This window comes from Conger conger, chromosome 6 (assembly GCF_963514075.1).
Source record: "Conger conger chromosome 6, fConCon1.1, whole genome shotgun sequence".
NCBI lineage: Eukaryota > Metazoa > Chordata > Actinopteri > Anguilliformes > Congridae > Conger > Conger conger.
Window position 1 is genome coordinate 40,847,013 of NC_083765.1, and position 25,754 is coordinate 40,872,766.

The 25,754-nt window shown below is 41.2% G+C and overlaps 1 non-coding gene across 1 annotated transcript; it reads left to right on the top strand.

Annotated features, from left to right (window-relative positions):
• Positions 1 to 24,613: 24,613 nt before the first annotated feature.
• On the top strand, positions 24,614 to 24,776 carry LOC133131754 (U1 spliceosomal RNA). The gene has a single exon (XR_009709049.1). It is a non-coding gene; the product is annotated as a U1 spliceosomal RNA (small nuclear RNA).
• Positions 24,777 to 25,754: the final 978 nt, after the last annotated feature.

Genomic DNA, 25,754 nt, shown 5'->3' on the forward strand with positions numbered 1-25,754 from the left:
ACATTTCGATCTGGCTGTATGTTAATGATACTTATTAGATGGCTCAGGGAAACCTTTGATGAATAAAATATGAGGAACAGTAGAAGATACTTTCTGTCAGTTAACCTACTCAAACTACTATTTTAAACTTGGCACTTGACATTTTTCCCCAATGAAGGGTGCTGTAGCAATATGATGCACCAAAAAATATGGTTATTCATTAAGAATTCAACAGACCCACAAAATTCATCAGACCCAAACAAACAAAAAGTTTACACCAAATTGCACTGTATGAAGTATGTAAATAATTATTAATAAATCTGTGGATTGTTTATGGAAAATGGCTGGAATCTATATTGGAGCCTTATCAGAATAATAAAAGCTCAAGACTGAATAATAAAAAAAAAAATCTAGGCATAAAGATATGCATAGAATAAAGATAGGCATAGAAAAACATAAATTCCTAGTATTTCCAAGAAATCTTCAGAACATTCATCAATTACGGGCATCTTACAAATATGCAGTAGTTTTGTATGTATAATTCCATAGAAATTTCACAGTAAAGCAAATTTTAATAATAGCCCAACTCATAGTTTCCAGATGTTTTGCAAATCTATATTGACAGTGTTTTGGTCTGCAACAGCCCATTCTCCTGTTAACAATTTGCTCCAGTGTCATGTGTCTATAGCCCCAGCACTACATTTCGATCATGCATCAATTACGGGCACACATTCAGATTTACAGCATCTTGTAATGGCAACAATGCTGCTGACACTAAATATATGAATCTTGCAGTTTGTAGATAATACAATTAGCACAATAGAACTCTGTTTAGGTTATCTAAATTCTGCAGCCTGTGTTACATGCAGAACTACCCTTTTCATGGGCCTAATGAATAAACTAGATAGAATAGAAAAGAGAATCTAAATGAATCTAAAAATTAAAATAGTGAAAAAAGACTGAAATATATTTTCTAGAAGGCATGAGCTGATCTCTTTATCCTCCCAAAACGTTGGCAGCCATTACGAACATTTGAACTAACTTTGAAATTATTTGTGGTTCTGCTGCTCAGGCTGAGACTAGCCGATCTGGCTGTAGCCTAGTGACTAAGTTGCTTGAATGACACCTGGAACGTTGGTGGCTCAAGCACTGGTGTAGCCACTATAAAATCTGCCCAGTTGCCTCTAAGAAAGGCCCTCAGCCCCACATTGCTCCAGGAGGGATGGTCTCCTGCTTTGTCTAATCAACTGTTGCTTTGGATAAAAATGTCCGCTTAATAAAACATATAATAATAATTATTATCATGAATATTATTTTAAGAAAAGCGAATTAAGCAACCGTTTTGGAACTGGAAATCGGATTTGTTAATACTGTTAATACTGATAGTTCTGTGGGCAGCTAAACTATGCATGCTATGATAAAGTATAGGTAATTACATTTTACAATTTATACAAAATGTGACTCACAGTTCTGTTGCCCTGAAATTAGTGAAAATAAAAAAGACTCATGCCAGGAATAATAATAATAATTTTAAAAAGAAAAAAAAAAATGCAGGAAGGAACCCATACAATACATTCATGTATGTTGTCCGTTGGAATCTGGATTGACTTATTCTTTGCCCTCCCTCGTTTGGAACACTGTGGGATGTCAGAATATTTAATTCGGGACGTTAAAAAAGATTCTGAAATGTCAGAATAATTATGTCACAGCAGGCAATTAAAACAATGGAAAATGACATCTAAGCTTCCTCTGTCAAATGGCTGACAACCATAGCAGACCAAATGCAACTGGCTTTAAGTGGGGCATCTTTAAAAAAATAAAAAATAAAAAAATAAATAAAACTGATGGAATTATAATTAATTGAATGTTAAATAAAACATGAGTCTCTCATAAATGTGTTTTGTGTGCTTCACAAAGGCAGGATTGAGATGTATCATTTTAAAAGAATTATTAAACAATTTTCTATCATGTCAACAACTATTGGCCATTTTATTTATTTAAATGAATAACTGTTTATTCTGCTGTTTTTTAATGCACATATTGTTCCCTGAAGGTTCAGATGAACTCATTTTGGAATTGTATAGTTACTGTAACAAGCGCTAAGAAATGCTGAGGGGAATATTTTTTTCCAAGTGATGAATTTCTTCCAAATGAGTACACTGGACCAGCCAAGATGTTACAGCATATACCCCTATTGATTTCCTCACTCTTAAACTCCCCATGTGCAGTTTTTGCTCATCTTATTGTAGTTTGCACATCTTATAGTAGTTATTAGTATCATTGGCAGTAGTTGTATTAGTACTATTATTACACTGCATGACTTTCATACATATGATCCATGTATTATGTCTGTACAGCAGGTCTCAAATATGGAATGTTGGCGGTGAATGTATGAAAAAGGCTACATCTGGATTCCATATCGTCTCATGTTTATCTGCCAAGTTGCCATAGAAACAGACATTCAAAGACTTTCAAAGGTTAAACATTTTGTGTTTCATGTTGAATGCAACTGAAAACTCCACAACACAGTTTATACTGGCTTATAGAAAGCACTTGTCACAACCAATCAAATTAGATTTATATAGTGCATTTCAAAAAGAATCTGTTACAATATGTTTCACAATATACCTGACTAAACCCCCACAAAGCAAGCCAAAGGTGTCAATGGCAACAAAGGAAAACAAGCGACAGAAACAAACAGAGTTTATTGCTATTGTGCAGTGCAAAAGGGCAGATGAACATCATATTTTTCCATTTCCACAGCAGGGGAAAGGAACATGCTATTGTAAGAGGGGTTTCCTAGATTATAGTCCCTGCAGTTGTGGTGAAGGTATGACTGCATTCTGCATGTCCCATTAGAGTCTGTATTTACCCTTTCAAAAACGGGTCCACAACTGATAATAGTTTGCATAATATTAATAAGATGACACAACGAAAGAATGAAAAACATTTTGTTTGCAATTCAAACGGTTGGAGCATCTCAAAGTTGGAGAGTTGTTTGTAAAGCCACCCAGCTCCTAGTCATCTCCCACCTGCATTACTGAAACTCCCACCTTGCTGGTCTCCCAGCTTGTGCCATCAAGCCCCTCCAGCTGGTCCAGAATGCTGCAGCCCGCCTGACCACCAGTCAGCCCAGTTCGGCTCATGTCACCCCACTATTCGTCACTCTCCAACTTGCACTTACGGTGACCATTGTTTTTGGTTATAACTGCTCTACGTGCTTGTTTAGCTATTTATGGATTTGATGCTTTTCACTGGTTGAGGAAATTATGCACTTATAAATCACTTTGGATTAAAAGCATCGGCTAAATGACTAAAATGTAAATGTCCTCAGGTCAGGGTTACCCAGACCATTCCCTAAACCTTATCCATTATTAACTTTTTACTGATTCCAAGTCAGCACTCATACTGTGGCACATTGTGAATTAGAGCCAAGCAGTATGATGTGAAGCATTACATATGAGGTGACCAGCATTCCAGAAGTTGCTAAACCAATTTCTCTAGGAAATTAATAATATGAGTGAAAGACAGAAGCCCGAGGATCTATGCTGTGTAGATGGCTTTCTGTTACTATGCCTGGGTATAGATTCATTTTGTATGAACTTGAATATAAACAGAGACAATCCCTTGGCATTCCAAAGATTGTTAACAGCCTCAGGCCAACCCGGATGGCATTATATCTTAGAACACTGTGTGCAGTGCACATTAGGTTTCTATTTTGTACTTTCACATATGTGCATGAACTTATGCGTCTGCTATGTTATTCAAACAATGGCATTTCATTGTGCACGTGTGAATTGCATTCAGGTTTGTTTCAATGGCTACATACATTATATTAATAGCAGTGTTGATCCTTCAATGAGTAAATTATTAGCTAAAATGCATCATTATATATATCTGCCCGGATGATATTCAGTCGGGTGTAGCTATGTGTCATATCAACTACATTAGTTTAATGAATAACATTGATTTCATAACTGAAGAATGATAACTTTGGATCATGCCACTCAGGTTTTCATTTGGCTTTGGAATTCTCAAACAGGTGCACTGTTCTAGCAACACCTGAAAGACAGTCTTACACTCATTTTCTTGAATTTTCCATATTTTGCATTACATTTAGTGGCACTGGTGCCGAATAAGTTTGGGCTATTTTCATTAATATTTTTTCTTTCATATTTGAATAAATGGGGAGTGTATGCAGACGCCCTCCAAAGCCATATCTGTAGGACTTATTCAGAGAATTGACTTGACCACAAACACCTTCTTAATACACATAAAGGATGAATCCATGTGTCACACTGGAACTGGAACTCAATATATTATTTTTAAAAAGATGCCATAATTTAAGTAGTAATTTACTGATGAAATAATGGAGGTCAAATAAAGACAAAATGTATACTCTAAAGTGCTACTCGTCTTGATTAAAGACAAGCAAGGCTACATTGTGATATGTCTCCTCTTCACAGGGTTTTTTTAGGTCTTAATAGAAAATGTATACTGTAGAGACCACTAAATGCCACCCATCTTGGTTAAAAAGAAGAAGGGCTTCACCATGATGTGTTCACTCTTAAGACCTGAGAACGTGTTTTTCAGGTACTGGCCTCAGATAGAGTCAGACAGACATTTATCTCTTTTTGGAACATGCCCCTGGATGGCTAATGTAAAACAACCTTGACTGAACTGTTACCTACACAATGCGTGCATTTCCTCAGTAGGTCAAGTTGGCTGTATCACCTGTTTCCATTAATGTTGGGGTAAAAAAATATTGAGATATTGCAGGGGAAACAAAACATTATAATAATTTGAACAAAAAACAAATTACACTTTGGAAAATATGGCACATAACTCACATAATGCACAATTAAACCCTATAAAGTATATTGTGCAGGCTGACCATTGAGTGAATGCTTTTTTGTTGATTGTATACACGTGCCACTGTGAGCTGTTGAATGTAGTGATACGCTGCCTTTATGAACATTATCTGACAATAGAGTCTGTTAAGGGCAATTGCTCTGTTTCTGCAGATTTGTATATTGTACTGTGTGTGACAAACTAGCACCAGTTCCAATTTAACCATTTACCGAAGAACGTTCTGGAAATAACAAAAGCAAAATTACCCCAATGTCCATGGGCACTTCACAGCACATCTACAAACATGAGCTACAGTGTATGGCACGTACAATTGAAAATATCTCCAAGCAATTCTAGTGCTTGTGTCAATTTCTTTCCACTCACATGACTGTTGTCAAACTGAACTAGTGGCTTGTGCCCTTGTGTGATGCACAGCAGTGGCCATGTTGAAATTTACAGTATGGGGATACACATGCCGTGTTATGTGCCAGAGGAACTGTTTCTAGTCACAGATATCACAGATATATCAAAATATGTAATCTTTATTACAGTAATAAAGAAAGAGTTGCTTTCATTTTGCTCTTAAATTGGACAGAAAATAGACATATAATATACATAAATGAATTACAAGTAGAAAGAAACAAAATGAAGATCCGATACATTAATCGGTTGGCCCACTGAAACCTTCTTTTCCTCTTAAATGTGAAGCACAAATTTAATGAAAATATTTTGGTATTTACACAGACTTTTTGGAATCAACAAGCACTGAAGTAAATGTGAAATGCATATTTTAACAAATAAACTGAATGCGCATTCCAAATGGATTAAATGAAATGCCTGAATCATATTGCAAACCTGCCAAAGTAATCAGGAAATGCCTTTGGCAAACTGTGCATTGCTATCATTTTTTCAGGTTCATTCTCTGGTTGTGTTTTATAAACATACAGACTGTTCTGTCAGTGAATGAGGCCAGTCACATTATCCAGGTTGAGTTCCAACATCGAGACACACCCAGAAACTAAGACGATGAAAATTTGAAAACCATTATTACTGAAAGTCTTGCTCTAAATGGTCTGAGTGACATGTTAGTAAATCCAAAATGACGGAACATTCAGAGCAAGATTAAAACGATGCATTTTTTTTGGCTACCTTTTAAATATGAAATTATCAGTTGTCAGTATGTTAAGGATTAAGACACTGAAGCTACATTGACAATTTTGAATATGCGTAGGCTTTAGCTTAGATTTAAATCCAATTACAAACAATACCAATCATCTGCTGCAATAGACATAGCTTGCGAACCTTTAGCCAAATCATACGATCCTCCTCAAAGACAGGAACATTACAAACAGCTCGTTGAAAAGTAATTGTATGAGTGCCGATCTGCAGGGAATGTAAAGACACTGACTGACAGCTACTGTGTTCATGCCTGAGCCATACCGATGCAACATTGACGTACCTCCCTCATCTTCGACCTTCGCCACGCTCGCTCTCTTTGGAGTGTAAATTGCAGGCAGGGTATGTGTGGCTGAGGGGGCGTTTGCGCCTGGCTGGCTGTCTGGCCTAAACAAAATGGCCAACCTCACGGGGAGAAATGGGCCATGGAGCAGATGGCGCCTGGTGACCAGCTGGATGCCCACGCCTGGCAACACACTATGCTTGGAGATGCCGCCATTGCACAATGATAGGGGTAATGAAATAGGGAAGGGACAGTCATGATGAAAAATGGCTGAAAAAATGGTTATTTGACATGATTCCACAGGGGAACCATTTTTAAGTCTTTCTGGAACCCTCTGTCATAGGTGTGAAATATAAACTCCCAGCCAAAGAACCATCTTGCCCAACAAAGACCCCTTTAACTACAATGGTGTGAAAAAGTGTTTGCCCCCTTCCTGATTTCTTATTTTTTTGCATGTTTGTCACACTTAAATGTTTCAGATCATCAAACAAATTTAAATATTAGTCAAAGACAACACAAGTAAACACAAAATGCAGTTTTTAAATGAAGGTTTTTATTATTAAGGGAGAAAAGAAATCCAAACCTACATGGCCCTGTGTGAAAAAGTGATTGCCCCCCCGTTAAAACATAACTTAACTGTAAACCTGAGTTCAATTTCTCTAGCCACACCCAGGCCTGATTACTGCCATACCTGTTCTGAATCAAGAAATCACTTAAATAGGACCTGCCTGACAAAGTGAAGTAGACCAAATGATCCTCAAAAGCTAGACATCATGCTGAGAGCTAAAGAAATTCAGGAATAAATGAGAAAGAAAGTAATTGAGATCTATCAGTCTGGAAAAGGTTATAAAGCCATTTCTAAAGCTTTGGGACTCCAGCGAACCACAGTGAGAGCCATTATCCACAAATGGCGAAAACATGGAACAGTGGCGAACCTTCCCAGGAGTGGCCGGCCGACCAAAATTACCCCAAGAGTGCAGCGACGACTCATCCAAGAGGTCACAAAAGACCCCACAACAACATCCAAAGAACTGCAGGCCTCACTTAGTTAAGGTCAGTGTTCATGACTCCACCATAAGAAAGAGACTGGGCAAAAATGGCCTGCATGGCAGAGTTCCAAGACGAAAACCACTGCTGAGCAAAAAGAACATTAAGGCTCATCTCAATTTTGCCAGAAAACATCTTGATGATCCCCAAGACTTTTGAGAAAATACTCTGTGGTCTGACGAGACAAAAGTAGAACTTTTTGGAAGGTGTGTGTCCCATTACATCTGGCGTAAAAGTAACACCGCATTTCAGAAAAAGAACATCATACCAACAGTAAAATATGGTGGTGGTAGTGTGATGGTCTGGGGCTGTTTTGCTGCTTCAGGACCTGGAAGACTTGCTGTGATAAATGGAACCATGAATTCTGCTGTCTACCAAAAAATCCTGAAGGAGAATGTCCGGCCATCTGTTCGTGACCTCAAGCTGAAACGAACTTGGGTTCTGCCGCAGGACAATGATCCAAAACACACCAAGTTGCAAGTTATCGCAAACGCCTGATTGCAGTTGTTGCTGCTAAGGGTGGCCCAACCAGTTATTAGGTTTAGGGGGCAATCACTTTTTCACACAGGGCCATGTAGGTTGGGATTTTTTTTCTCCCTTAATAATAAAAACCTTCATTTAAAAACTGCATTTTGTGTTTACTTGTGTTGTCTTTGAATAATATTTAAATTTGTTTGATGATCTGAAACATTTAAGTGTGACAAACATGCAAAAAAATAAGAAATCAGGAAGGGGGCAAACACTTTTTCACACCACTGTACATAGGGTTCTTCTATGGAACCATTTTTTTGCAGAAAACAGGGAGGAGCTCCACCAATCATGGTGTAAAAGGCACTTTACTGTACATCATCATCTGCAAACTAACCAAAAAAGCATTTTAAAATTGTGAAATTCTTTGTTCAATCTATCTGAAAGTATGGTTGTATAATGCAAATACACCCCACCTCAGATTAACTCATAGGACCTTCACAATGCAAATTCCCTTTCAGCCTAATGAGAAACACGCTACGCGGAATTCACATCTTCCTCTAAGTGGCAGCTGCTTCCTGTTGATTCAGTACCTTCGTCCACACCGGCAGTGGTCGTTCGTTACAGCATGGACGTAGCACGCATGCTGTCCCCCCACGCCGTCATTCAGGATGAGCATTCATCCTGCTAGCATACCAAGATGTTCAAAGTTTCAAAGATAAATATAATGACTGTCAACGACAAGGTGCACTAGTCAAAGAAAGCTGTTTTACTGTTAAGCCTAGGCCTGGGGCAATGAATGGCACTGTCACCTCACAAAACAGGACCATGTTCAAATCCTGGGATCAGCGGCACAAACACCCCCCCCCCCCCCTTGCAACCTTGGCCTGGTGTAAGCAGCATATGAACTGGATGGCTTTTTGTCTCATTTATTTAATAAGTAAATACAATTTTGGCCCAGTGTAAAATTCTTAGTTGATAAGTTCATTATTTATTCAATTTATTTATTAAAACTTATTTATGGTTGCTGTGCTGACATAAAAGACTTAGAATTTGTAATCCAAAGAACCTAAATTGAGCCAAATTAAAAAGTGCATTGGAACCAGTTAATTTTTTTTTAGCAAGCATATAATAGTAGAATATGTATTCTTAAAATACACTTAGCTGTTGCTTACTTCCCTCTGCTAGCACAGGGTATTCTGGCACTATTTGGATGAACGCCTTTATCAAGGGTGTCTCAATGGGGTACTGTGTTTGATTCCCACATTTCTAGTTGAAAAGCCCCGAGACACACTCCAGCTAAAAATATGACCAATCTCTATGGGCAGTGGTACATCTCTGGTTGTTGGATTGCTTTGGAGGTCTGTGTGCAGGTGATTAGAAGGGTGGAGTTACCTGTCCCTGAAGAGGGACTTGTTTCACCTGTCCCTCTTGGTATTATGCAAGATTAATGACAGCCGAATTAGCGTTAGCTCATTCATACTGCTAGCACATCACCTGACAAAAACAACAACAAAAACATCCATCTGACACACCTGGGGTCAAAAACATCCATCTGAAACACATGGGGTCATGTTCATCCGCTCAGCTGCTATTGGCTGCAGTTACTGTAAGGGGGGGGGGGGGCTCAGTCATTGTGTTTGCACTGCTCATTCTGAGTATTAGAAACAGTCAGTTACATTCAATTTACATAGACAATTTACACTACATAAATCCATAATGAACTTATTGAATATTGTGCACTATTATTCTTATTATTATTATGATGATTATTATTCTTATTAGTAGTACTAATAGTAGTATTAGTGTTATAACTTATTACTGTAAAATGACAATAACGTGAAGTCCTAATCATTAAGTCTATTGTGGCAGACATCATGAATATGTTATTACATACATGTGTTTTTGAAAAATATGGGTGTTATGGTTATTGAAGATTTAAGATTAGAATGCACACTATCTGCTGTATACCTTTTAAAACAGTGCAGAAATAGGATTATGAAACAGTAGCTATTCAGAAATGAGACCTCTTCATGCTGGGAGGGTACTGGCTATATGGCTCCACCTGGGCAGGACTCAATATTGGTTTTATTTGGGTAAAGCCGTGATCCTGCGGACATGATTCAAGAGGTCTTTCCACATCCGATCTGCCACTGAAAAATAGCAGGAGCTCTGCGATCCCTCCTTCTGTCATCTCATCGCTCCGTGTGCATTTTGTTTTCTTCTTTAGTCATCTCTGTCTCGCACCCTGACCTCTGCGTTCATTTTGAAGAGAATCACCATGGCAACGTTTCGCCTCACGAGGGAACGCTGCGTGCGCGCGATGTGTTCGGAAAGCCAAATGTATGGAGATCCGACATCGCCACATGTACACATCCAACACGTAGCACAGGAGGGATTTTAACATAAAGGAATCCAATTATGATAATTCATCACCAGTCATTTAAATATCTGCTGGCTACTGCGATATCAAATGCATTTCAAATAAGCTTATCATGACATACCTGCCACACAGAAAATATTACCCTGACTGTTGTCTATAAATACACTGCCCAGCCATAGACTAACACTAAATACACTTTAAAGAGTGAATGAATGATCAAATATTATTTAATGAATATATATATATATATATATATATATATATATATATATATATATATATATATATATATATATATAATGATATAATGTAATAATGGTGATGAATGAAGGATGAATAAAGCTGGCTTACAATGATCTGGATAAAAAAACACTGCGCTGCCATGTTTTTTTAATGGCCGGGTCGAGGCCATAGAGTAACACCATGGGAATGTCAGGAGGTACCAGAGACATTTTCACAGTTCTGTGTTCACAAACTTTTACCAAGACAAATATTGCCTTAATGCCAATAGAAGCAAAATAAATGTATTCAGATAATATCAAATGTGGAAGTAGCCTATTTCCATGTGTTAATATACTGATCACTTAAAAGCAAATAGGCTCTCTGAAAGGATAAACACACAAGACATGTTATTTAACCACCTGAGGCAATTCCACTACTGGTCACATTAAAGAGGGAGTTTTATATTATTATTTTTCTTAGTTTCACAAGATCAGCTGTTTGTTGCAGCAATAGTGGTACACAATGCACACACAATGCCCATGATCACCTTCGCACTGTAATTAAATTCAATCCATCTCATCTGGATATAATTACAGCACATACAAAAAATCAACATGGCATTGGTCCATCATAACTGCAGTAAAATCAATCCTGCTTATAAACATGCAAATATATATTTTCCCTTAACTGTGTTGCCTTACAACATAATTAGCCAGACGGCAATTTAGAATACAATATAAAATCAGTAGAAGTCGAAAGATTCCCTCCATCTTGTCTTTTACAGAGCCGTCATCTCACTCCTGGAGCTAATGACATGCCCTTGGTTTACAAGACAATACAGTATCCAAGACAACCAATCTCCCCATCCAGTCATAATATATTTCAGCATGTGTGTTGCTTCTGTAGTTGCATCTTTTTATCGATTAATCATTTAAGAGTTTAATGCAGCCAACTCGGTTACCAAACAAGCATGTTGAGAATGAGAATGTAAAAACGACCCTGGATTTGTATCATATGTAATGCGCTGGGGGTGTTTCACGGTCCCCCGGGCGCCTCAGAACAGCAGACCGCCAGACCGCTATCTACAGAAGGCGGTGATGGTAGGCTACGGGGCAGGGCGCTATCTGACACGGTCCCATGTGACGCTGATGGAGGATCGTACTATTCGTATTTATTTTGCTGCTCTCACAAACCTACGTGCGCGTCGTCATAATACTTTTAGAAATTCTATAGACCGGAGGTACTCCTGACAATAAGCCAAAACGGCATGCTCAGAAGTTTCTTATTCCTATAACATGGCGGGTCCTTCCCAAAAACTCGCTTTAACGGTCCTGGTGCTTTTTCAAGGGTTTACAATAAGTAAAGTAGTTTTGGAGCTCATGATTGTAGGGAAAGCTATGCTCTGTTGTTAGCCTATAGGCTATGATTCAGCAAGGCACTTCATCTGAATTGCAACCGCCAACTACATAATTGGAGTATAAGCAAACATGTAGTCTGCCAAACGCCAGAATGTAAATGGGGTGATCTGCTCCCTCGGGCCACTGGAAGACATAAATAAATGTGTGTCACAATGAATACCGTAGTACTTAAAATAATCCGCACCATGCTAATTTCAAAACTCTCGTTATCTGTGTGGCGCCGCCCCATATGTAATGGGAGTGATCATATGCATGAATACGGTATTTGATATTTAATTAAGGACTCGCTCAGAGTTTTTAACTCATGTTTTCACTTTTGGCGATGCTCTGTTGCTGTGCCCACAGAAAGATGATGTTATGTGACATTGATGGACAGCTGGATTCACACTTGTTTATTGCAGATATTGTTGACACCAATCTTCAAGAGTAAAACCTGCATACCTGTATTTGTGTTTTTAATGTTTGTTTTAAAATATCAGACCAGGAGAGCAGTTGAAATTGCACTCCTGTCAGTATTATATGATTGAGTGTGAGCGTTCATTAATAGCTTTAACTCAATTGATACGACAGCTGTTTATAAACTACCCACTCCGTACCATTTAGTCTGTCCTGTATACAGTATACTAAATTAATGTGGATGCATAATTCAAAAATAATATACAGACCATTTTAATCAATACACAGCAAAAATATGTTAAAGCTGAGCTGAGTTTAGCTGAGTTTTATATGAGCCTAATAGGAGCCAAATGTAATGGATTACATTTAAAAGTACTTCATCAGAGGTAATTCTACACTGAAAATGCTATTTTATAAAACTGTGCAAATTTATAAAACAGTGTCTCACACTTAAGCTCTGTTGCAATCGCATTTTCATATATTCAATAAATATTCACAAGCACACAGGATTTTATTTATTCATGATGGGTAAAAATAATTTATGAAAAATGTGACTTAGTTTGGATGTTTTTTTCTAACGATAGTTTCTGACTTATCTGCAAAAAGTTGTGCTTTATTCTGGATAATTAATTGCATGCGCGCATTACAATAGTCAAGGTTTCTTCGGCCTGCACTGTACAGAACATACTGAACATACTTGAAGAAACTCACCTCTTCCACAAAGAGATGACTAACACATGTTACTATAGCATCATCTCTCCTGCCTCCTATATGACTGAATAAATACTGTATGTACATTAAAATCTATGAAATGCATGTTCCATTTGCTGCAGTACAGTATGAGGCATGCGGTTTGCAGGCTGCCACTCATTGCATGAAAATGCAGGTGTGAACTTTGACCCCTGAGCATCTGAGGGCACGCCAGTGGCTTTTCCTCCCCCTGTGTGTACCGTCACCGCTGGGCGCCATGGAAACGCCGCTGTGAATGCCCTTTATCCTTCTGAGTGTCAGTGCTTAGGTGACACGTGTTCAGCATCGGTTTGTCTGATGAGGCGTATATGCACAGACATGACATGACGTTACATTACAGTTATTTAGCTGACACTTTTATCAAAAGCCGCTTACGGTTGATTAGGCTAAACAGGGGACAATCCCCTCTGGAGCAATGTGGGGTGAAGGGGCTTTGCTCAAGGGCGACAGCTGCACTGATCTTATTGTGGCTACACTGGGGCTTGAACCACCAACCTTCCAGGTCCCAGTCAAGCACTTCAGCCACTAGGCTACAGCCAGCCTGCCCCTGAAGTGGAGATTTGCCATTTTTGCCATTGCAGGTGTTTCTTGGGTGAGGGAGGGAATGTGTGTGAGTCCAGAGGGAGTCTGTGTTTTTAGTCTGCGACAAAATAGGGGGAGGGATTCTGCTGTCCTGACAGTGGTAGGCAAGTCTTTCCACCACTGAGGAACCAGAACGGAAAACAGGTGTGAATGTGCAGCTCGACCGCCAGGTGCTCGTAGTGAGGGAACCATAAGGCGAACAGAGCTGGCAGACTGGAGTGGTCTAGCTGGGGAGTAGGGAGTGATTAAGGATTGGATGTAAGGTGGGGCAGTCCCCTTAGCAGCCTGAAATGCCAACACTAGGGCCTTGAATCGGATGCATGCGGCAATAGGAAGCCAGTGGAGGCCAATAAGGAGTGGGGTGACATGAGCCAACCTGGGCTGACTGGTGATCAGGCGGGCTGCAGCATTCTGGACCAGCTGGAGGGGCTTGATGGCACAAGCTGGGAGACCAGCTACGAGGGAGTTGCAGTAATCCAGGCGGGAAATGACGAGTGCCTGGACTAGGAGCTGGGTGGCTTTCTCCGTCAGGAGATGACAGATACGGCGTATATTGTAGAGGAAGAACCTGCAGGTTCTGGCAGTGGAGGATACTTGTGGAGCCAGGGTGAGTCACCCCAAGATTCTTTGCCGTATGGGAGGAGGAAACTACAAAGTCCTCAACTGTCAGTGAGAGGTCGATTGTCGGAGAGGACTTAGCAGGGATGTAGAGAAGCTCAGTCTTGGCCAGGTTAAGCCTCAGGTGGTGGGAAGTCATCCACGCAGAGATATCAGACAAGCAGGCAGAGATCTGTGTGGTGACCTGGGTATTGGGGGGAAGGAAAGAAAGAGTTGGGTGTCATTGGCGTAAGAATGGTAAGAAAAGCTATGGGGAGAGATAACAGAACCAAGAGAAATGGTGTATAGAGAGAAGAGGAGAGGACCAAGAACTGAGCCCTGCGGGACTCCAGTTCGAAAGGGGTGAGGGTCAGAGACTGAGCCCCTCCAAGTCACCTGGTAGGAGCGACCAGAGAGGTAGGAGGAAAGCCAAGCCAGTGCAGATCCTGTGACACCCATCCCAGTCAGCGATGAGAGGTCTCATGGTTGACTGTATCAAAGGCGGCCGACAGGTCAAGGAAAATGAGGACAGAGGAGAAGGATTTGGCTTTAGCAGAGTGGAGTGCCTCAGTGACCGCGAGCAAGGCTGTCTCAGTGGAGTGGCCACTCTTGGAGCCGGACTGGTTGGGATCGTGGAGATTGTTGTGGAGAAGATATGTGGACAGTTGGGAGCAGACCGCCCGTTCCAGAGTTTTAGCGAGAAAGGGAAGAAGAGAGACAGGCCTGTAGTTGTTCAGAGCAGAGGGGTCAAGAGTAGGTTTTTTGAGCAGGGGAGTGACTCTGGCCCTCTTCAGGGAAGAGGGCATGGTGCCGGAAGAGAGGGAGATGTTGATTAGAGAGGAGAGAAAAGGGAGAATGTCATTAGAGATAGATTGTAGAAGGGGAGAGGGGATGGGGTCAAGAGGACAGGTGGTCGGGCGGTGGGATGTAAGGAGTTTCAGAGAGGGGAGAAAAGGAGGATAGGGAGTTGGGGAGGATGGGGAGAAGGAATTGCGAATGGCATCAACCTTCTTTTCAAAGAAGGAGACAAAGTCATCAGGTGTGAGTGATGAGGGAGGTGGGGGGGGGAGGGGAAGCTAGAAGAGAGGAGAAGGTTGAAAACAGTTTGTGGGGATTAGAGGCGGTTGCGTTAATTTTAGAGTGAAAGAAGGAAGATGTAGCTAGAGAGACAGAGGAATAGAAAGATGATAGGAGGGCATGGAAAGAAGCTTTATCACTGGGGAGACAGGACCTTTTCCATTTTCTCTCCGCTGCCTGCAGTTTGGTTCGGACAGCTTGTAGAGCATCAGAAAGTCATTGACTGGAGGGGGGAGGCCCGGACTAATTTGGTGGTGAGGGGACACAGAGAGTCAAAGGAAGATGAGAGGGAGGACATGAGGGTTGTAGCGGCCCCTTCGGGAGACAGTCGAGAGAAAGACTCCGCAGATGGTAGGGAGGAGAGGATTGTAGACGAGAGGGTGGAGGGTGGAGGTAGACCTTCCCTGTGATAGAGCACCTTCCCTGTACTCAGCCCTAACTCTGCTGGAGTGGGATTAGCCCTGAGGGTATGCTGTCATTGCTTTCTGAGTGCTAGATTACTGAGCAGAAGACACTTGATTTATTATCTGTTATCGTTATGGAATGTTCATTGTACTCTCATATATGCTCTGTTACATGTGCATGACACATGTAACAGAACAAAAAGAATTGAAAGAATTGAAAGAATTGAAAGAAAGTGGAATTAATTTCTTTTTATTAGGGCAAGGGGGACAAGGGGGGTTGGTTTCTTGGCTTCTTGGCATTAGTTGGAAGCCCAGAGCCATGGCATTGCATGGCACTGCATTTTTTGATTGTGAAAAAAAAGACTTGTATTTCACTGTCTGCCTCCCTGGCTGTGTCTCTATAGCTGCCTATATAATGATAACAGTTTGGCTATTATGTTGCTTTTTCTTCTCCAATAGATGTGCTGTAACTTCAACAGTCAATAGGAACTGAGGCCAGTGAGAGAAAACAGTGATTTTCTTTGTATGGAGTGACAGAGGGCTGGCTGGCAGGGACCCAACGGGGAGGCCTTGAGCAAGCCCACAAGAAGAATGCGCTGCTTTTGCAGGAATATCAGCGACACAATGGAGCCCTTCAGCCTATTACTGCATTCGCTCCTGTCCTCTCTGTCCTCAGAAACATTCACTATCATTCAAGAGACTGTACTGCAAAAAGCACTGTCTTAACAAGTTTCTTGTCGTAAGCAAGAAACTTGTTTTCTCTTAAGGAGAAAAATGAGCGTGTTTTAAGTTCCTGTTTGCGGTGAAAGTTTCTTACCCCATTGGCAAATCTTGAACTGTCTTACATCTTTGCCAATTTTTTTGTCTTATTTTGCAAAAAAGTACAAGTAATAAGACTTTAAAGCTCAATATAACACGTGTTTCTTACAGGCATGCCGATTAAAGAGAGTGAAGTATATTTGAATAAAAGTCATGATATTATTTTTATAGTTATTTAGCTGACACTTTTTGTCCAAAGCGACTTACAGTTGATTCGACTAAGCAGGGGCCAATCTCCCCTGGAGCAACGTGGGGTTAAGGGCCTTGCTCAAGGGCCCAACAGCTGCACAGATCTTACTGTGGTGCACTGGGGCTTGAACCACAAGTTTGTGGTCCTAGACAAGCACCTTAGCCACTAGGAGATAATTTACATACACTATGCAGTAATAATAAAATGCACAGTAAAATGTCCAGTGTTAATTCAAATCTGACAGAGTTCATACAAATCCAATAGAGGTGGCGTGTACTCAGTATGATAATTGGATTGGTCACAGGCAGACTAAAACAGGGGTTTCATGTTTATCCAGTAATACTACCTAAGACATTTTCAGTAAGGTTTGGTTTTCCATGTCTGTTGATTAGTCTTAAATACAAACATACAACCTCTTAAAAAACAGTGACATTTGCTCCCTTTGTTCAATTATTTCTCAATTTGTAAGTCATTTGGTGAACATTCAATATTTAATTTAATAATATTTCATAAAAACAATTTCGGCGGCACGGATGGTGCAGAGGGTAGCACTGCCGCCTCACAGCAAGGAGGTCCTGGGTCCGAATCCCCGTCGGCCGGGGCCTCTCTGTGCGGATTTTGCATGTTCTCCCCGTGTCTGCATGGGTTTCCTCTGGGTACTCCGGTTTCCTCCCACAGTCCAAAGACATGCAGGTTAGGCTGATTGGAAAGTCTAAATTTCCCGTAGGTATGAGTGTGTGTGTGAATGGTGTGTGTGCCCTGCGATGGACTTGCGACCTGTCCAGGGTGTGTTCCTGCCTTTCGCCCAATGTATGCTGGGATAGGCTCCAGCCCCCCTGCGACCCTGTTCAGGATAAGCGGGTTAGGATAATGAATGAATGAATGAAAAACAATTTTCATTAATATATACATTTTTATATATTTCTTTGTGTATCTGTCTCTCAATTGTTTTTGTGATGTAGTTGGGTATTTATTATCTTTTCTAGCTGAGAACTCCTGTGTGTTAATGTCACTGCTCATTGAAAATTCACTGTCATAAACCACCTGCTGCTAAACTACTTCATGTCTGTGTTGTAAATAAACCACACTGTGCTAGAAAAGAAGGTTAAAGCAGATAGAAATGGCCTTCAGAAGAAAAGGACTGTAACGTTGTCTAGGAAACGACAGAGTCCAAATCTTCAATTTGTCGAAAAACATCTTCGCGAGGGAAAAGACGACACCAGGCAGCAAGATCTTCAGGAAAATCAGACTTTATTAGCACACGTGCATAAAGCCGGATCAGCTCTCCAGAACTGAACCCCGACTGGCATTTGTACACCCATTTTATACACAGTTACTCCACCTACAACTCCTCCTCAAACCTCATTCTGGCAAATCACCCACACTTTTCTTATCGTAACTCCTCCCAACGCTCCTCCCACAACGTCATTGTGGCAAATTGCCAACGGTCCTTATGCTCTGCCAACTCTGTACAAAGTTCAGGGCATTCTGCCAACTACGTGTCCTCACTTCACCCCGCACCTGCTCTTGGCAAACTACCAGACCTCAGAAAGTTCTGGATGCCCTCCCTCTAACACGTCATCCATACACGTCACTCTGTATCTTTCGCTTTTATAAGACGAACTAAGCAGCAGTAATCATTGAAAATATACAGACAAACTAAACATTTCATTAATATTCACTTCTAATATACTTTTCTAATCTACAGACATACTAAACATTTGATTAATTATTCTCTTCTAAGGGAGTAAATGTACGTAGCATTCTTTGCTCTCATTTCAACAGTTTTCACTGTGGTTTCTTGCATTTTCATAAGCTGAGCTATAATTAATGTTCTAGGTCAAATAGATACACTCCTGGCATAAAACATCGAGAGTCCCGGAGAAATCAGCTGTATAGTCATATCTTGCTCTGCCCGTGTCCTTGACAGTTTGGTCTACACAGTTCAAGACGGGGCCCCCCCCTGCCAGCTGGCTGGGCTCACTGTGTAATCCTGGCACAATTTAGCAGTTAATCAGTTTGAAACTATACAGGATACATATCATACTTTAATACAGATATATTGATAAACTTTTAGCACACATCGTCGAGAGTTTTGGAGGATCCAGCCTGCTCACTAAGGTGGAGTCTGATTTTGACTTGTGATTGGTTATCATGCTTTTAGGAGGGAGATCTTTCGTTCTGTGAATTTTCCCCTACATTCCCCCCTTTCGGGGTCAAAACCTATGGCCCCGAATATCTCCCTTGGCCAATGCACCATACTAAGTTGGGTTCCTGCACATCCAATGCTGCTATAGCAGCATCCAATTGCCTCAGACTCCTCAATATAACGGCATTTCCATGGTTTCTCCAACACTCTCTGCACAAGTGCATCCCGCGTAATTTGACTGGCCATAGCCGTATCACAGCTGTATGTATTTTCCTAAGTGACTCAACTATTAAAATTATCACACACTTCTTTTAATTTTGTTAACATGTTGATTCGTAGCACGAGGAATTGCCATAGTCCATGTAACAGGTGGGCTCCTGGATCCAACCAGTGGATGTGGTCTGCACGTCCCTCCACTGGTGAGCCGGCTTGATCTTCCAACCAGTGGATGTGGTCTGCACGTCCCTCCACTGATGAGCCGGCTTGCAATTCTCGTACTGGGTCCGCTGGGACACTGTTGGTGCTTCTGGCACTCCCAGCTGTAAGCTGGAATAAAGTGACCCTAAAAAACAGGGAGAACACCCCAACCAAAATAACAACATAGAACCCAGAAAAAACACTAGGCACGGAAATAAAGAACCGTGAGACGCAGCTCAGGAAAAAACACAAACCAAAATACAAATACCGGGGACAACGTCCCTCACCCACAAGCTCACATGAGCAAGAAAATAAAAAGAGACAACCTTTAGGAAGGCGTCTGGTTCTATGTGTTACTACTCTGTCTAAGTTCACCAAGTTTACTTTTATTTTTACTTTGATTATCTACTCCAATTAGAATCAGATAAATACCAGCTATCATAAATACTACCCCTACCAGCATCATCAAAATTGCGCTGACTCTGCTGCCCTTTCCACTGATTGGTTTGCCCACCATTCCCTGGCCCTCCCTTCATTTGGTTCCCACCCATTTGTAGTTCCCCCCCTTGTATATTACCTTGCATGGCCACTGGGTGAGGGATGCCGGAGAAGTTGTAGACCACTGCTGGCGGGGCGCCATCGGGCTGCTCCATGGTTCGGGTGTGGGGGGTGCTTTTGTTCTTTGGCTTCCAGCTCCTTCAGCTGCACAGTAGTTTTCTTTGAATGTCTTTTGCTTGATTTTCTAGCTTTTTTCCATCTTTTCGCTGTCTCTCTTCAGCATGCGCCACATGATCCACAAACTCCCTGTGTGTCATGGTGTTCAGTCCCACCACCTCATCGAGGCGGCACCCCACTCCTGGTGACATCCCCTCCCGTATGGCTTTACGGCATTATGGGATCTGTTTGTGCGTCCCTTTCGGTTATCAGCCTCCACCTGCGCAGCACGTACATTGTCAAATGGCCCACTGTCCACTGCTGTAGGTTTGCATCTGGGCTCTGACAACGCCAGCCTGCTCGAATATGTCCAGCATTGTTTCCATCCCCACAACCTTCCCCAGGAGAGCCTTCAGGCCCCCGACAGCCAAGATTCGGCCGCTCATCTCCTTCTCCAGCACCCTGAACCAGTGGCTCACTCCATTCTGTAACTCAGGGAGATTTGTTATTACATGTTGCATGCCCTGAGTGGACCAGGGAATGTATCGAGGTACAGCAACCCTAATTAATAATGGCCCTACTATTTTGGGGAGCTCCTCCTTATCGCAAAACCGTATGGGTTTCTGTGTTGTTCTTGTTTTATTTTAAAAAAATGATAGTTCTGTATCACCCAGCTAAGTCCCTCTGCACCTGTTTTGACCCCCCTTCTCCACACTCCTCCTTCCCAAGGCCACACGTCATACGGAGGCGGAGTCGCCTCTTCGCTTCAGTTTCTACCCGCCGCCATTACGCTCTCCTTCTCCTCCGCATATTTTTCTTATCAAACGGCCATTTTGCCACCATTTTCTTAGTTCTTTTTTTGTTTCCACTTATCGGAGATAGTTTCTATCTCCTGTATACATTTAAGATACACCCCCGCTATTATCTCAATCGCAGTTTTCTTTCCCTTTTTCATTTTCATATACTGCCCGTAATACTTTTATATTATTATCTATTTATTTATATTTTTTCCGCCTATTATTATCTATATTATTATGTCTTTAACCTTTATTTTCCCTATTATTATCTATATTATTATATATTTTATCTTTATTTTTCCGCCAGAGCCTGTATTTTCTCCCGTTAATACTTTTATTCACTCTTTGCGTTTCTTATCTTACACATACATGAATAACGATTTTTACCTCCGTTGTCTCAATACAACGTTATATCCGCACACGCACAAGCATTCTAAGCCTCAGCACAGCGTTATTTTTACCTTTGTTGCCTCAATACAACATTATATTCGCACAAGCCTTCGAAGCATCAGCACAGCGTAACAGTATTTTCTCTTACATCACAGCAATTTTTCTCTTACATCACACCTTGAGGTAACTACCTAGATATAGCTTGCAGGATCCCCTTTTTGGGTTTCTTTCCTTCCAAGTCTCTGGCACCTCTTATCACATAACTTAAAATCGTTAGCAGCAACAATATAACTTCAGTCCGCAGTATCAATACTTTTTAGACTTAATACAAGTTCTGCTAAAAAAACATTTTCCAACACAATTAATAAATTCCCACACCGTTTACTCACAGTTCACCTCGCGCACGTTTCCTGAAAAGTTTGCTACGTTTTTCCCCTTAATTTAGTTGCCGGGTTAGTTATACGAGAGAATGTTGCCTCCGGCGTCCGGGAGGGGAGATCAGAGTCCTTGAATACTTTCATTCCCTGATAAGCTGCAGCTGCAGCCTATCAAAAAGTACTCTCCGCCCTGGTCTCCAGTCGCCGGGAGCTTCTCTTTCTCTTTCGTATCCCGGACGAGCCCCCAAATGTCGTGTCTAGGAAACGACAGAGTCCAAATCTTCAATTTGTCGAAAAACATCTTCGCGAGGGAAAAGACGACACCAGGCAGCAAGATCTTCAGGAAAATCAGACTTTATTAGCACACGTGCATAAAGCCGGATCAGCTCTCCAGAACTGAACCCCGACTGGCATTTGTACACCCATTTTATACACAGTTACTCCACCTACAACTCCTCCTCAAACCTCATTCTGGCAAATCACCCACACTTTTCTTATCGTAACTCCTCCCAACGCTCCTCCCACAACGTCATTGTGGCAAATTGCCAACGGTCCTTATGCTCTGCCAACTCTGTACAAAGTTCAGGGCATTCTGCCAACTACGTGTCCTCACTTCACCCCGCACCTGCTCTTGGCAAACTACCAGACCTCAGAAAGTTCTGGATGCCCTCCCTCTAACACGTCATCCATACACGTCACTCTGTATCTTTCGCTTTTATAAGACGAACTAAGCAGCAGTAATCATTGAAAATATACAGACAAACTAAACATTTCATTAATATTCACTTCTAATATACTTTTCTAATCTACAGACATACTAAACATTTGATTAATTATTCTCTTCTAAGGGAGTAAATGTACGTAGCATTCTTTGCTCTCATTTCAACAGTTTTCACTGTGGTTTCTTGCATTTTCATAAGCTGAGCTATAATTAATGTTCTAGGTCAAATAGATACACTCCTGGCATAAAACATCGAGAGTCCCGGAGAAATCAGCTGTATAGTCATATCTTGCTCTGCCCGTGTCCTTGACAGTTTGGTCTACACAGTTCAAGACGGGGCCCCCCCCTGCCAGCTGGCTGGGCTCACTGTGTAATCCTGGCACAATTTAGCAGTTAATCAGTTTGAAACTATACAGGATACATATCATACTTTAATACAGATATATTGATAAACTTTTAGCACACATCGTCGAGAGTTTTGGAGGATCCAGCCTGCTCACTAAGGTGGAGTCTGATTTTGACTTGTGATTGGTTATCATGCTTTTAGGAGGGAGATCTTTCGTTCTGTGAATTTTCCCCTACAACGTGTCAATAAACTTGGGAAAACTTAGGGGGGAAATGTTAAATGCGACTTCCGTCTGTGTCCTTGTAATGCTTTCGTGACAATGAACGGACCCCATGCAAAGCGAATGTGCCCTTGAATCTCTTCTTACCTGGGTGTCTTCTTACAAACAAAATACACGTACAAGGAAATACTGTTTTACATAAAACAGTATTTCCTTGAACATGTATTCTGTGGGGCGACATGGCTCAGGCAGTAAGTGCAGTTGTCTGGCAGTCGGCGGGGTTGCCGGTTCGATCCCCAGCCCGGGCTGTGTCGAAGTGTCCCTGAGCGAGACACCTAACCCCCGAATGCTCCTGATGAGCTGGTCGGTGCCTTGCATGGCAGCCAATTGCCGTTGGTGTGTGAGTGTGTGTATGAATGGGTGAATGAGAAGCATCAATTGTACAGCCCTTTGGATAAAGGCGCTATATAAATGCCAACCATTTACCATTTTATGTACATTGCTTTGATCCGATGCTATTTACATGGAGGAGCCAATGCAAATCTATGTACTTGCTGGAGTCAATGCTAGTCTAGGTACATGGTAGTCAGGGCATTTGGGGTTTTGTGGTCTAAAGCACAAAAGTACAATTTAATTGACTACAAGGCAGCTGGCTCAGTGGTTTGTTTCCGGTGTTTGTATACAGGAGCAGATTGATGTACTGCCTTTTCTTCACAATTATACATGTTTATTAATGTCACTTTTTATATCCTGCCAGTAATTATGGTCTCAGGTGACATGTGCCATTGGGAATAGATCTGTTCATAAGTAAGGTCATATTAATATGAATAATTGGTATGAATTATAACTGTTGTCTAAAAATAGATAATAACATGTACTATACTGCAGAGTGTGAGGTATGTTTATGCACACAGAATTAATGTGACGGTAGGGGTACATTTTTGCTCTTCAGGAGTCAAATTTCCCAAATCTGAGCTGAACGTGCAGTAGTGTTCTCTTTGGGTATAAATGAGTATGTTTGTTAAAAAGGCACAAATTAATTATATATATATATATATGGCTTGGGGAATAAATAAATTGTAGCTACCTTGAAAGGGTACCACCCCAGCAACACTTTTCATACCTTTATTTCTGAGAGTGTACCAATTAGGTATGTGTACCAGCAGTAAAAAACATAATTAAATGAAAATAACTTATCAACTAATATCTGGATGTGGTATTCAGCTTATTAAAATGTCATTTTTGGAAAGGGGATCTCAAATTTCTCTCAGTCCACCCCATGTGAAGATAACAAGCAGAAAGATAGAAAAGTCAGTTACTTTCCTCCCATCCATCCATCCATCCATCATCTCACCTGCTTATTTCTGGTCAGGGTCGTGGAGGGGCTATCCCAGCATGCATTGAGAGGCAGAAGTTGCCAATCCATCGCAGGGCACACAGGCTATTCACTCACACCTTCATACCTAGCGGAAATGAAGAAGGAAAATAAGTTTTTGGACTGTGGCAAGAATCTGGAGCACCTGGTGGAAACCCACCTGGACACCTTGGGAACACACAAACTCCACACAAGCCCCGGCTGGGATTAAAACCCAGGACCCCCTTCCTGTGAGGAGACATTTCACTGTATATTCACTGCACCACCGTGGCTCCCCCATTAAAAAAAAAATCCACCCCCTTCCAATTTGGAATGTGGAGTCATGCACTGGTTGGAATGCCATCACGCAAATACAGGAGAGAGCAGGCAATCGAGTACTGAACTCTGAGACACTGGGGTGTTTCCTAATACTCATCCTCCTTTCCTCCGCTCATCTCCTCCCCCATAATTCCGAACAGGAGGAGATGTGCGAAGTATTGGGACTCCTCCAGCTTGTCAGCAACCACTTACCTAGCATTGGCACTCATACTAACCTGGCAGGGAGATACCATGATCACGAGGGCGGTTCACCCAGGGCGAGGCTCAGCCCTTGCACTCAGGCTGTGTTAACCCTTACGAATCTCTACTGCATCATTTCTGCAATTATGAAATTATGCAGTGTGGGGGACTGTGTTTGCGCTCTCCCCTGACTTTTCTTTCCTTAAAGGATAAATAAAGTTTAATTTATTAAATCGAGCTTCTTAACCCAGTGCAGTTAGTGAGTGGCGCTCACACAGACATGAGTTGGCAGAAGACATCCTGTCCCACCGAAACCCTCCCTCCCTGGTCAGTGCTAGCATCAGCTGTGCATCACCCTACAGGACTGCGTGCACAGGGAGCAGGGGATTAATCATTTAAACTCATCTTATTTCACTGAATGACATCACCTTCATGTCATTAGACCCTAAGGCAGGAGGCTCACACGTCAACTGGATCATTTGTAAATACATACCGGGTACATGCCGAAAATAACAAGGTGTGTTTACAGTTTTTTCTTTGTCTGGTGTCCTGTAAGTTACATCTTATGTTGAGAACAGATACATAGACCAATATTGTATCTGGTTAAAACGAAATAAATGTCATTCATGTACAGCACAGAGCAGACTGAGACAAAATGATTCATGAATGTTTAAAGAAAGATCCGTGTTTTCATTTCGAACAATGAAATTCTTTCCTGCCCTTCTACTAGCCATCTGCTAATTTTCTGTTGTCAAGGAAACGTGTCATAGCTTGAAAACCCTGTTCTGGTAAAATATTTAGATAACCTAACAAAAAAAGCCTCAATAAGCAAAAATTGCAAAACATGAAACATTAAATAATATTTTGAGAATGAGAATGAAAGCTTCAATAGAAAAGACATTCAACCATGCAAATGTTATGCATTATATAAACAGAATATATATAAGCTTACATATCTAAGACCAGACTTCACAATGAGAATAGTAGACAGTATATCAATTATATTTAATTAAAGTTAACCTCAAAAATTTTGAAAATATGCCTAAACCATAGCCCATTGGGAAAAAAGCAGATCTTGTAGGGAGTGAGCACTTTGTAGCAAATTCCGTCTTTTTCTATTGCTATTCCTGTAAGTTATTAATTTAGATGCCCGTAACCAAGGTAACAG